Source organism: Athene noctua, chromosome 4 (assembly GCF_965140245.1).
Source record: "Athene noctua chromosome 4, bAthNoc1.hap1.1, whole genome shotgun sequence".
NCBI lineage: Eukaryota > Metazoa > Chordata > Aves > Strigiformes > Strigidae > Athene > Athene noctua.
Genome location: NC_134040.1, coordinates 10,597,655 through 10,611,679, shown reverse-complemented (window position 1 = coordinate 10,611,679; position 14,025 = coordinate 10,597,655). Strand labels below are relative to the sequence as shown.

General features: G+C 41.5%; 1 protein-coding gene across 7 annotated transcripts in view; it reads right to left on the bottom strand.

Moving 5' to 3' along the window:
• Nucleotides 1-10,542, bottom strand: part of ADD1 (adducin 1) — a 66,151-nt gene extending 55,609 nt beyond the window's left edge. For all 7 annotated transcript variants that reach the window (XM_074904408.1, XM_074904409.1, XM_074904410.1 and 4 more), the window contains exon 1: nucleotides 10,418-10,542. The gene's annotated coding sequence lies outside the window, so the exon portion shown is untranslated. The remainder of the gene's footprint in view (nucleotides 1-10,417) is intronic.
• Between the last annotated feature and the right edge of the window lie 3,483 nt (nucleotides 10,543-14,025).

Genomic DNA, 14,025 nt, shown 5'->3' with positions numbered 1-14,025 from the left:
GTCTTCCTCAAAAAATTCCAAGCTTATTAGACGGACAAAGTCTTAAGAGCAACAGAATGGAACAGCATGGCAATACACAGCAACATGGTATACAGGCTTTTGACCACATCAACCCTTCAGCTTGCAACAATTTTTATGGGTTTTTTTAAACAGCTCAAAGGAGAATTCTCAAAGGACAAATATGAAGACAATGACATAGCTGTGCATGTGTTGTGAGCAGCTTCCTTCAATCACACAGGACAGCACAAAAAGAAAACAATACGGGGCTCATCATTAAATCTGTTGAATTACTTTGTGTTGATTTGGGATTTCTTAATGCAAAACATAACACATATTCACTACATAAGATACAATGCAGGATATTACACAGAACAGTATTTAAAACATCCTACTTGTTTAACATTTATTATCCCTTGATATAAGCATTTATATACTTCAGAAACCAACTGCTCTATTTCTCCAAGAAACAGACCACCTATGTACCTACTGGTCTCTGGACAGTATCTCGTCAAGTTACTGTATCGTATTTGACTAACAAGACAGGAATTATTCCAGGAATGGATATTCCAGGTCAAGGAGTTAAATCCCAAGGTACTGTGGAAAACTACGTTACATTCCTCCCCCCTTATGTAAGCTAACCAGCTCCATCTTAAAGGCACTCTTATTCCACTACTCCTAAGGGAAGGATGTTGCAGACTTCTATGCCTCCGTTGCTTAGGAACCATCTTTTCTAATTTCCAGACTAGGTTTATTCTTGGATAGTTTATACCCATTTGTTCTCATACCTCAAGTTTAAGAAGCTCTTTTTACCCTCCGTGTTGTTTCACTCATATTTTTATGAAGAGCGACCTCTTTCATGCTTTGTTTTCCCAGATCAAACAAGACACTCCTTGAGCCCCCCTTACGGAACACATTCTCCATTCCCTTAGTCATTCTAGCAATTGGTCGCTGTACCTCTTCCAGTCCAAATGCCCTTTTTACTTGATGGAGGGTAATAGGAATTAGCTACAATATTCCACATGAGGTTTCACCAGTACCAGAAAAGGTCAACACTGCTTTACTTCTTTAAAGGAAAATATTAGTAGGGCAACAACAGCATACTTGTTATCCTAACACGTTTTACAGTTACTAAATTTGATAGGTTAGTCATCCTGAAGTGTTCTAAGATCATCTTCATTTTTAAAATGCTATGGAATATGACTCCTTTTTCTACTGATCATGTCCTAAGGTCTCAACTTCATTCTGTGCAAAACCATTTTTGTATTGACAATACTTGAAATCTGATGAGAAAACACAAGATTGGCATAAGAAGTAGGAATGCATCAATGTTTTTAATGAAAATACTACATCTTAAAACTGACCCTTGACAAATTCCACTACTAACGTCCTTCCAATACATCACCTTCTGGTCATCCAGTTCTATCTGTACTCAACACATCCTGACACCATTTTAAATAAATTTTCACAGAAACATCACTCTAGTTTTAACACGGAATCATACTACACATTATTGACTCCTAAGTTAAAAGAGGTCAGCTCTAACCACGTATCCTCTCCAAGAAGTCAGGTGTCTCAAAAAGAGCCATCAGATTTTGTTGACAAACTCTTCCTCTGTTAAGAGCTCTATCACTTCATACTCCATTTTCATTTTACCTCCATACAGAATAGCTTCTCTTTCTAAATTTAAACAAATCCCTGAATATTAAGGACACGCTAATGACACAATAACTATCCCCAACCACCTTTTCCTCTAAACATAGTGATTACTTTTGCTACTAACCAGCCATCAGTATCCTTCTGCCTTAATAACAATTTGTACAACTGAACCTCTAATTACACAGACCACCTACTTCAAAACTCCAGAGTAAATATTACATAGTCTCACTGATCTGCATCCTTTAAGTTTGACTTCATCTTTATGGAAATCATTTTTATAACCTTGCTTCAGTAAGATCTATATGCCAGTGCGCATGTGTTCAAAACTGTCTTCGCTGAAAATTAAGGCAAAATTTTCATGTAGTCTTTCAGCTGTATCTAAATTATTTTTAGTCTTATTTCACTGTCCCCATGCTTCCTGACAAGACTTTTTCAGGTTTTCTGCTCACTCCTGATGCTCATCTTCAATTTGCTATTCATCTTGTTAGATCTTGCATCTCCACTTTTTCGTATATAAAAATTTGGTAAGAGCACAAATATTTTATACTGTTGCCAGAATTATCTGCATTTATTGCTGTATCAGAAGTTCAGCCATGCCAGAAGTAGCTCAAAGCACCTCATCAAATAATCCCTGAACATTGTTGTAAAACTGGAATTGCAAGAACATTTGTATGCTAAACTAAGTTATGGCCTTTGCAATCTGAATGTTCAGTTCTATAATTACAATTATTAACAGCTTTTCATAACACTCAGAGACAGGTTTCGGTCTTTTTTTGCTTTACTTAGGCCTTTGCTTGCTTTTTTTCCCCTCTAAATGACATATGCCTAAAACATGAATAAAAAGATTAATGCCACAGGGTCTCCCCAGAGTTAGAAAAAGAGAAGGCAAGTTAAAGCTTTACCTCAGGTGTTACATCCAAATGGAAAAAAAAAAAAAAAGGAACAACAAAACCTGTATTATCAATATTTTGTTTGAGAACACACTGCATGGCTATTACAAAACTTACTTGAAAGGAAAAAAAGTCTGCAGAAACAAGGTTCAAATTTAGGATTACTATAGCAACAGAAAGGAGGGAGGAGAAAATTACCAGATTACACTCTCAGATCATCAAATCCTTTAAAGAATAAATTTAGATTTGAGTTTCAGTCAAATGAACTGAATTTATCCTATTCATTAAAAATTAACACATCAAATTAAGGATTAAATTAAACAAGCAAAAACTGTAATACAAGTAGCAAAGTAACAAATACAGAATTTCAGACTGAATGACCTAATTTTTCCTTCTACCATTAAATATTTGGTATCACAACAGGTCTTCCAATCAATAACTTGTAACAAATACAGTACTATTTAGGAATGTGTTTAGTCCTGATTAAAGGTCTTTAAATGCCTCTTTTTCTTTGCAATCTGCCTCATTCTTAATTTAAGTGACTCCAGTAACTACCATTACTGGATACTCTATACAGGACACTAGTCCAGTATCAACAAATACCATAGTTGTTAACGTCTGAAAAGAGAGCAAGAAAAATAGTAGTGTCAATCTTTTTGTATTTCAGTACTTTAGCCCACTCCCATTAGATGGGATCCCAAACCCATTAAATATGAAGCTGAAGTGGTAAAATGCAGCTAACAGAGGTTTCTTTTTGACACTGTGAGCTTTGCTTAAGGTGTGGAGGGGTGTCTCCCCACTTTAGTGGTAAGCATTGACCCATAAAGACTCTAAGCCTCAAGCAAATTCTCCACTAGCCAGAACGTTCAATTAATCAGGCTGCCCTCATAATTTGCAGTACAGCCTAGGTCCAGCTTTTCTGGCTGACATTCAGATTTTAACCATGCTTCCCAGCCTTCTGTTCACCACTTCTGGTTTTCGTTGACCAGCTGCCAAAATGCTCTTTATTTTCTGGTGGCTGGGCAGGCCAGAGAACAGTTTGAGAGACTACCTTCTTCCAATTTGTGCAGCAAACCGTTCACTGTGTTCTCTGCTCTTGGCTCCTCCCCAGGTTGCTGCAGTGAGGGAAAACTGGAGGATACTGGAGGGACTATCATTCCACAATTGTGAAGCAAGGACATGGGAATCTTAACTGGGGTTTCCTTGTTCTTAAATCAACAACTCCACTACAGACTGCAACTGAGTCAAAGAAAGTGTCCTACATCACCAATAAAGACCACAGCAGATCCAGAAGTCCCACCTATCAAAATCCTTATCCTGTGCTGCAATCACAAACATCCCCTCCTTCCAGGAAAAAGGCAAGAACCTCAGTATAAGATGATCCACATAACTCAGTGGCATCAAAATTAGTGCAGGTTCTAAAGTAGATTGAAAGTGGGCAAAACACACAGGCAGACATTCAGTTACAAGTAGCAGCAATCAAAGAGAACAGGATGGTCCTCTGAGTCCAAGGCACAGAAATCCACCACCTTTCCATGACACACAGGAGAGATTACAGCTTTCTCTTAGATTAAGCATATCTATTTTATCTCCCTCTCCATCCAAACCCACATGATTTACTTGCTTTGGGAAAGCTCTCAAGAACTTACTTTTTACCTAATCCTTATACAAGCAAACAGGGGGGAAGAGAGATTAATTTCATATGTACAGTTGAGATCTAGCAAACATCTAAGATCATTATTTATTCTTCCTGACTATTGATAGAATCCAAAATAGTTTAACGCTGTACTGCAGATGTTCTACATAACCAAATACATTTTTATTGTATACTTCTGGCCACCAACACTTTATGAAAAATAATTTACAAAAAACAAACACCAATTTCCTGACATATCCATCCTTAATTCACTCATAAAAGATACAGAATTGTTCCAAAATGCTTTCAAGTTATCACCTAAATCCAAAATTACCGAAGTATCTCTGAAAACTCACCATCTAATTATAACTTCAAGAGGGAGGGGGGGAAAAAAAACAAACAAAAAAAACCACCACACCTTGATATATATACTAGTAGGCTTAAAAATTGTATCCACAGTAAGGAAAGAAAATTTACTTTAGAATCAAAATAGAATCTTGTGCTTTACATTGAATCTGTTATTCAAATCATATGGAAAATTAAAGTGACATTTAGAAATAAAACCTTAGTTGTGTAGCATTTTACCAGAAAATCATGAAAAACTTTTCGGTAACTGAAGACAAAACTAATGAAACAGTATTTCCTATCAATTGAAGTCTCCTATGCTTCCCTATTTATCCTCTTTTACCCAAAGACCTCATACTCCTCGCTACATCCTGCAGGAATCCATCCTTGCTCCTCCATTCACCTAAGCACAAGCGGAAAATACACTACAACTGGTTCGGAGCTACCCCTATACTGACTGACAGGTAAGTGTGTAACAGCTACACAGTCACATGCTCCTGCTCCTCAAAACAAATCAGGAGCCATGCCCCTTTCATCATAGGGGCACAAGTCCGGTCATCAGATTATCCCATTACTGGCAAAAACTTTGTATGTTTGAAGTCACCATATTCCCATTAAATTTAGCTGAACATAGCTAATAGGTTCAGAGGTTGAAGAGAAAAATAAAGTCAGTCCTGTTAACTCTGGAATACTTTAAGCCGTGTTGATGCAAAAATTACTATGCAAAACTTTGCCAGACAAGATTTTCTGAAGAAAAAAACCAAGTATACTGCATTTCTCAGTTAATACACAACAGCAGCAATGTCATCTTTTGCTGAATTTTAGATGGATGTTTCACATGCTTTATAGATTTTCAGCAATATTTTGTGGTGACAATACCTAAAAAAAATGTTTCATTTGTTAAAAGACAACTAAACTCAAAGTATACCTTATCCTTCACCGCCACAGTCACAATACAGGAACAGTAACTTTATGCTCAGTATATAATTAAAAAAAAACCCAACAAACAAAAAAAAACCACAAAAAAAAACAGAGAAGACAATCTTCATGGGTCAAGGTTTTCCCAGACACTTGCTGGTTTAATCTGGGATTAGCTATAATAAAGCTGAAACAGCGTATCAGACCTCTCAAGATTCAAGATGTAAAACAAGATGGAGATAAAAAGCACAGAAAGCACCACAATAAGAATTTGAAATTTGTAAGCACAAAAGGAAAACAAACCCAAAATAAATTAAGTTTCTATGGCTGCAAATCAAATTTACAGTTTTTAGCCCAGAGTCACTTTTACATGTTTACTGATTCCAAACAAAAACTGAGATTTTACGTATAGTAATTTGATTTCCCCCTAATCTTCGGTGAATAAATATACCACAACAACTTAACATTTATCTACTCATTTGATGTGAAAGTATCAAAGATAGCACAAAGCGTTACTGATTAACTGCATTTACTGCTCGCTGTTTCCATGACCACTTTTCAGCAATTCAATTAGGTATATGGAAGAAAATTAACAGAACTCTGAAATATTTTACTCCCCATCTTTACAGATTTCATGACTCAAGATCTGAAAACCATACATAACATATGTTGTAAAAATCAGAAATTTTAAAAGACAAAACCCAACACATTAGTCAATTAAAAATGCAAAGGAATATTTTACTAGTCTGAAGAGCACAGAAACTCAAAATCTCAAGTTTTAAAAAGTAGCTCTTAATATCCCAGTTTCAAGATTAAATTGAAATGCGCTTTCATGTATGTTGATTTTTAATTAATCTGCAGGGAAAACCACTCAAATAAGTGATAGTGAAAAACTCTTGTTATGTCCCACTTGCTAACACAACTGATCTGAGGTTGGAAGGTTGATCTTTCACTGAATAATAACTGCATCCAACAGAGCAGGCAGAGATCATTTCTCAAAATGCAATCTAATAAGCAAGGTCAAAAGGAGGAAGTTAGGAAGGTGCTGAAGAAGTTGTTACTCCTGTTCGGCTACACCTTCAAGGACGACATTTTCAGTTTCTTCTTAAGGGTCAAAGAATCAATCCAGCAAAATCAGCAAGCATACATACTGGCCAGCCAGCTTGACTGGTAGTAGTTATTCAAATCCACCTCTACACTAAAACTTAATTTGCCCTGAAATGAAGAACAGTTAGACTTTAAAATTCCCCAAAGTAGCAACAATACTTAAAACTTTATTCAAGACCAGACCCAATGGTTAGAATGTTAAACTGGAGTGGTCATGAAAAACTACATCATCTCATGTTCTACTTTATTTGAAAAGCAGTAGTGGAAAGGGTGTTTCTGGAGTCTCTGCCCTTACAATTTTTGCAACTACTAACCACTAACATTTCTGACCTGACAAGACCACGGTAAAGAACATCCTCTGACTAGTGAGGGAAGAAACCAATTATTTGCTTCAGTCTGACTAAAGATTATCCTCAATAAACAACAGATGCTTACTGAGATGGTAACAAATGTTATCATAATGTTTAACATTCCATTTAAATTACTATGGAACCCTGTTATTGTACACACAATACTTCAAAGTGATAGGGAAAGTAACAATAGAAAAAGGTAATTTTAAACTAAAAATTATAATAAATCAAAATACCTGTATAACCAGTACTTTTTAAACATTACTACCTCTAATGAAAAGAAGCTTTTCTCCATAAATAAACTGGTTACATGATTCAGACTTCACCTCTGCCTTTACTGACAGGTTTGTTCACCTACTGTTCTCAGCCCTACCAAAAAAGGAGTATTTTTAAAGAGAAATGTTGTGTAAGTGGCAAGACTGGGTAATGTTTTCCTATTCCACTGAGAAGGCTGCTTAAATTATATTAATGAAAACTGCAAAACTCGGGTAATCTAGTAACTCATACTATTAAAAAAAAAAAGCGCACCTGCTTTTGAATCTGTTACTATATTAGACGTATAATTTATCAGAAGAGCTTTAGACAGGTTCCTCAGCACATGTCAAATGACCTGCACAGCCGAATCAGCAGTTTAAACTTGCATTCATACCTGCTCACTTTTTAAATATAAAGCACCTATCACTCCAAAAGTGTCTAACAAATAGTTACAGTATGAATTACTAATACAGTGCTATTTCAGAGATTGCTTTCTGCCATGCAGCATGGTGCAAGAGTAAATTCTGATTTAAAAGCCATCAAAATCAGAAATTTAGCTTTATTTTATTACTTCATATCCTTATGCTTCAGGTGTCCTCCCTGCACAACAAAAGCAACACTTTTTAGATATGGTCTCCTTCATAAAAGTCGTGGGCAAGTTTTGTTACTATGAATTTTTCCCTCAAAGCAGGACTGGCTCATTTGCATAGCAACGGTTTGGGATTTACAAATTACTCACTATTCACCACTACTACAGTTCTTAAATAATTAAGAAAACTATTTCTACAACTCAGAAAAGCAGTGGGTGAAAGATTTACTTTCTAGCCTCCTCAGAGTTCGAAAGTGCTTGTCACATAGAAGTTGTATGCTTACTAGCGATTAACATGCTAAGAATCCTTCCACTAGTTCAAAACCTCCGGCTAAAATATTTTGTTCTATTTATTAACAAAACTGGCAACTTAGAAATTTAACTTTTTCCTCCTATAGCAAGTCATGGGATGCTGGGTGAGGAGATTTGTTAAAGCACTCCATGCTGGGATGCTACCCTTCAAAAACCAAGACTTGAATGGGGCAGAAGTAGCTATATCCTTGCTCCTGTGAAACGCTCTCAGTGCTCAAATGGGTTTGCCCACATAATCTCCTCAAATGATCCGATTCCGTACACGCAAAATAACATCTAATATTGATGGCGAATCTCAAAGAATAAGATGAGTTGAGTCATTTTCTGTTGGAGACATCTAGAAAGAACTGTCACAGAAAAACACTGATTCAGTAAATGACCTTCATCACTCTACAGCATTAGTGAACCATACTCTAATGAATTTACTGGCACAACATGCTAGCAAAAGCGCTTGTTTCAGATGAAGCACAAATGTTCAGATTTCTCACACCATTTTATAATAGTCAGCTATAAAAAGAAAATATTCAGGCAACACCATGCTTTTTAGCCAAAAAAGCTCATACAGAAAACAGAACTCCAGTAAAACAACAAGATACTTTAACATGCAAACATAGTAATGCGTATATTATCTTGCTACAGTGAATATGGAAAAACTTACAATTGTCTCTTCCTCAAAACTCTAAGAAAACTACCAAGTTTAAATTTTGTAATTAAGGCAAACTACATAGAACATTATGTTCACCTAAGACTATTTTTACATGATCACATCAAGTCTGCCTACTGAATATAAAGAAATACCAAAGCCACCTGCTCCAGAAGTCCAGTCTACAGTTGCATTTTTTTCTCACTTATTATACAACAGCTCTAAAAAGAGTATTTCCTCAGTGACCCGCAGAATTGTTACAGCAATTAATTTAATAAATAAAAATGGAAGCCCGTTTCTGAAGTAGTTTGTTTTCCTTTATTTTTAAAATATTTTCTTCTATAAAAAAAGAATGAATTTGCAGCAGCTAAGAACTGCCAAGTATTCTGTTAGCACATTCAGTCACACTACAAGATCCCAGAGCCGTAAACAGCCTGTCTGCATGGAGGTACCTGTAGCTTTCAGCAACGCGTACAGAAATTATCTAGCAGCAGTTGCAGTTGACAATTCATAAACTGAAGGTAGACATGTTTAGTAGAGCTCCGTATAAAGACATAAGTCATCACGCAAGAAAACAGGTAGTGTTATGATCTGTAGCAACTTTCTTAAAAGCAGAGAATAAAACAAAACCAGTAATTAGCTCACACCACTGAGCTACAGCAGTATCTCATGAAAGATTTAAACCCAGTGCTATTCCTAACCCCCTTCTCAGTACAGCCATGGATATTTTTCCAGCTTGACTGGATTTTCCCCCTCCCTAATTGCTAGTTTTCACTGAAGCCAATGTAGATTGAGAATCAACCTTAAAAGCAGCATAGAGACTGTGAAGCAGCAGAAAGACATGTGACATTTTGTATCGAAAGCAGACACTGGAAATGCTAAAATATAGATACCCCTTCCAGCAGAGGAAACAAAACTGCCCGTCTGCTGCTGCTGCGGGTACCCCGCCAATCAATAACACCGCACAAACGCATCACATCTCCTCCTTCATTCCTACGTCCTCTGCGGACGATTAGTTGGACACCCTAACGCCCGCATTTGGCCAAGCTCCTCAGCAGGTCACCTCGCAGACTAGAAGAAGGGGCAGGTGAAGCAGAAGGGCGGTGGGGCAAGAGCCAGCAGACGCATCGCTCGGGTGCAATGGAGATGTAAACGCTGAGCGGCCGCTTCCTGCGGCGGCAGCCGCAGCATCCCACCTGGCTCACGGCGGCGGCGGGCAGAGGGACCGTCCCTCCCGGGAGCGGGCTGACAGGAACCGGCCCCTCCCGCGCCCCGTCCCGCTGAGCGGCCGGAGACCACCTCGCTCTGCCCCCCGCCGCCCCGGAGACCCGAACCGCCCCTCCCCGCCCCAGCCCCTCACCGCAGCCGCCCTGCGAGCGGCGGGCAGCCGGTTTTCCCACACACAGACAGCCCCCCCTCCCCGACCCGCCCGCCGCTTGTTTTCAAGGCAGAGCCAACCTCCCCCTCCCCTGCCCTCTCCTCCCCGCCGCCCCGGGCTGTACGAGGCGGTTCTAGCGTCTGCGCCCCAGCCGCGCCTCCCCCCGCTCGCCCCCCCCCCCCGGTCCGCCCGCCGCCAACGGCTGCGCCCCCGCCCGCCCCCGCGCGCCGAGGACCGTTAACGGCTGCGCCCCTCTGCCGCGCGCGCCCCCGGACCGACACCGGCGGCGCCCTCCCGCGCCTGCCGCCACCGCCGCGGCCCTCCCCGGCAGCGCTCACCCGCGGGCAGACGAGACCGGGCGGCAGGAGGGAGCGGGGAAGAAGGGGCCGGTGCAGACGGTCCCCCCGACGAGGCTGTCTCCGCCGCCGCTGGCCCCAGCTCCGCCCCCCGGCGCTCCGCTCCCTCCCCCACAGCCACCGAGCGGCCCCAGCCCCCACCCGACAGGGTGCGGCTTCCCGAGGCCGCAGGCCAATAACCGCGCCGCCCATTGGAGGGCGCACGCTCGGCCACTAAGCGGCTCTCCTATTGGCTGGGGGCGGCTGGGCGGGAGGGGGCTGGCGGGGAGCCGTGGCGGTGCTGGGGGAAGCCGCAGCCAGGGCCCCGCTCCCGGGCCGGGAGCCTGCGGGACGTGCCGGGGGATTCCCGAGGGACTGGGCAGAGGCTGAGCCCCCGGCACGGGGAAGGGGCGTCTTGTAGAGCCGGATCCCCTCGGAAAGGAGCAGCGCGTCGTCTGGGAGGCTTATCTTGCAGCAGGCTGAGAGATAGGGGCAGAAATCAAGTAATTGCCAAGGAAGCGTTACGATAAAGGCTTCTTTCACACCCAGCAGCGACGGCATCTAATCGCTGGAAGCTCCGAGCAAGTCACGGTCGATCCAGAAGTGCAGATACCCAGCGAGAGTAGTCAAGCTTGAGAACCGCGTTGCTGAGGGTTAGAGACATCTGTCAAAACTAAAGGTATTTAAGTCAGTCGAATATCCTCCGGATGTTAAATTCCAGTCTAATGAGAACTTGTATACTTGATTCAGGAAGTGTGCGGATATATTGTACAGCTTGTATATAGGATGCCTGATTAGATCTTTATAAATCATCCCTTTAGGTCTTCTAAGTCTTTTGAAGAGCTGTGTGGCTAGTAGAACCCCACAGTTTGTTAGTCACTGCAAATAAAGTGCAAGCTGTAAAGTTAACTTGTTCTGTTAGCTGTTCCGTTATTTTCTGTACGTTTTTACTATCATTTCTATATTATTTTAAGACTACTACTTTACACTTAATTTTGGAAACTGTTGTACAGAATAATGCCTGCTCAGGTCAAAGGAAGATTTGGGGGGCTTGGAACATGCTTTCAGAAACACTAAACTCTTTTCTGTTACCGATACACCCTACTGCCAAGTTACCCACATGATCAGAAGAAAATAGTCTCTGCTAGCAGAACCTGATGGGTGTCTTCAGGAGCCGTAAACATCTTTCCCTTGGAATATGGAAGGAATCTAACCTGCTCCCAACCACCTCTATGGAGGAAACACACTCCACTTACCTAGTTCACGCTTTCTGGCAATTAATCTTCATTTGTTTACTGTTCAGAATGAAAAACTGGCCATGGAGATACACATAAACTTGTATGTGAATTCAACAACCAAAACCAGTGGTTTAGTTGTCAAGTGATAACACAGAATGATTATGGCACATCTCATATAAGAAGATGGTGCTGGCCATAGATCTGCCTCATCAAAAACATCCCACAATAGGACACGTGTTAGTGTAATTACTAATAATTAGCAAATCAGGTTTGAACTTTTTTTGTAAGAGCTGCTGCTGCTAATAAGCCTAAAACATTAAAGTCACTTCACCTGTCTAGTGCTGAACCCTGTTAAACCCGGTGGATGTATTTACATAAAAGATAGCATACTTTGTCCCTGCTCAAAGTCTGTTCAATGAGATTTGCAGGTGCTCTGCACCTGCAGGGTCCAGGCACCTGCCTCACGCATTGTCTTCCCCTTGGCATGTAGATAACCTTCTGTCAAATCTCTCCTTCATCTTGGCACTTGGCTCTCTTTCCTTCCCCCACCATGGCAGTCAACACTTAAAGCCCTCTTTCTTCTTGTCTGCTAAAGTAAATAATGGATCCACGTTAAAACTAACTCAGTTTAAAAAATACCCCTTTGTTTTAAAATGAAGGGGTTTCCTCTCCAGCTCAGTGCATGGCCCTAAGACCAGCGGTGCCAAGAAAGAGGGGGATGTTGAGGACAGGAGCAGTGCCCAGAGACTAGGGGAGGGCAGGGTCATTTCTTTCCCTAGCAGCACTGGTGTAACTCGTTTGTGTAACCACCGGGTGCGGTGTCACAGGCAGCTCAGGCTGATCAAAAGGATGTGTTTTGTCATCACACCCGTTCACTCTAATGGTGCAATGCTGCAGAAGAATGCTGTTCCTGTACCCCTCTCTTCTGCTGTCCTGCTCTGTGACCTGCCCAAGGTCGCAGGTTCCCCCGGTCCCCTTCCAGCCTTCCCCCCGCCCCTTGCATCACATCCCATCATCACAAACCCAGAGAAGATTTTGTTTCACCTGGCTAATCTGATGGAAAAACTGGGGGGTGCAGGAGGGGGCGAGACCAGCTTTCTGTTGAATCAGCCGGCTCAACCAACTCACTTTGCACCCCGAGACTGCTAAAGCTGATGCAGGATGGTGTTGATCTGGCCTGATCAGGTTCCTGAACTGCCACGACCCACCTGCAGGAACAGCAGCACTGGTGCAAAGTCAAAGGCAGGATTATCTGGATAGAAACATAAGGGAGGGCACATGCATGCTGACAAGTGAAAGCAGTACACGGTGCTGCAGAAATAAGGCATCAAAGACAACCTGAAAAATCACTGCTGCATTATTTAAGACAATGACAGACTTGACTGTCTTAACTCTTTCCAGCTGGGTTTACAGCATTACAGCTACACCAAAAGGTACAGTATGAACCACACAGTATTTTTCAGCCCATAGCATGTGCCTCCTTTAAGATCTTTGCACTGGTGATGAGGGGTCTGGGAAAACGACCAAGACAAACACATTGCCAGTAGGCTTGCACTTACCGTATGCACGTCTGCACGTGTGCTGGAGAATGGTTACTGGCCCTTCAAAAAACAAAAAAATACTGCCATGTATTTACAGACAGCACAACGTTCCCACGAGAGATGTCAGAACATGGTACTGTTGAGGTGGTATGGATGTTCCACGTGCCAACTCATCCACAGTAAGTTGTTTTCCTTAGCAGGCTCCAGCACCGTACTCAACTTACATCATGCAGTCTCAAATAAAAGAGTCAATACAAATGTATTCATGTACAAATTGTTTTAGTTTGGCTTTACTAGGTATCAGAAAAATAATACTGTACAGTTATTTTTACCCAGCTGACCTCTTTATCTGGCATTAGCACTCTTTGGTGATCAAACTGTTTACAGCTACATGTGAGGAGCACAGTCGTAGGCTGATGTCACAAACCAGGTCATTTATCTTTTCCTTTACATGGGGTGCACTCATTCCACATAAGCAGTTCCAGATCAATTTTCTTACCTATAAACAGGAAACCATAGTATCAACCCAGATCTTTGCCTCTCGGCCTGCCAGAACTGCTCTATCCTGACAGTCTGTTGACAGGGCAGGACTTGCTTCCCTACTGTGATCATTCATTTTCATATCACACAGACCTTTTACTCCACTTCATGGACAAAGTTCTGGTTCCTTTAAATGAAACACTGCCTGCATGTGAATTCTCTGCTACTTTTCCCATGAGCCTTCAAAAGGGGAGTCTTAGTGTTTCCTCATCAGGTGCCAGCAAAGTAAAAGCCAGTCCCTGATGGGTCAGACCAGAATTGGAGTGGCAGGAGGGTGGGCGTAGACAAACAC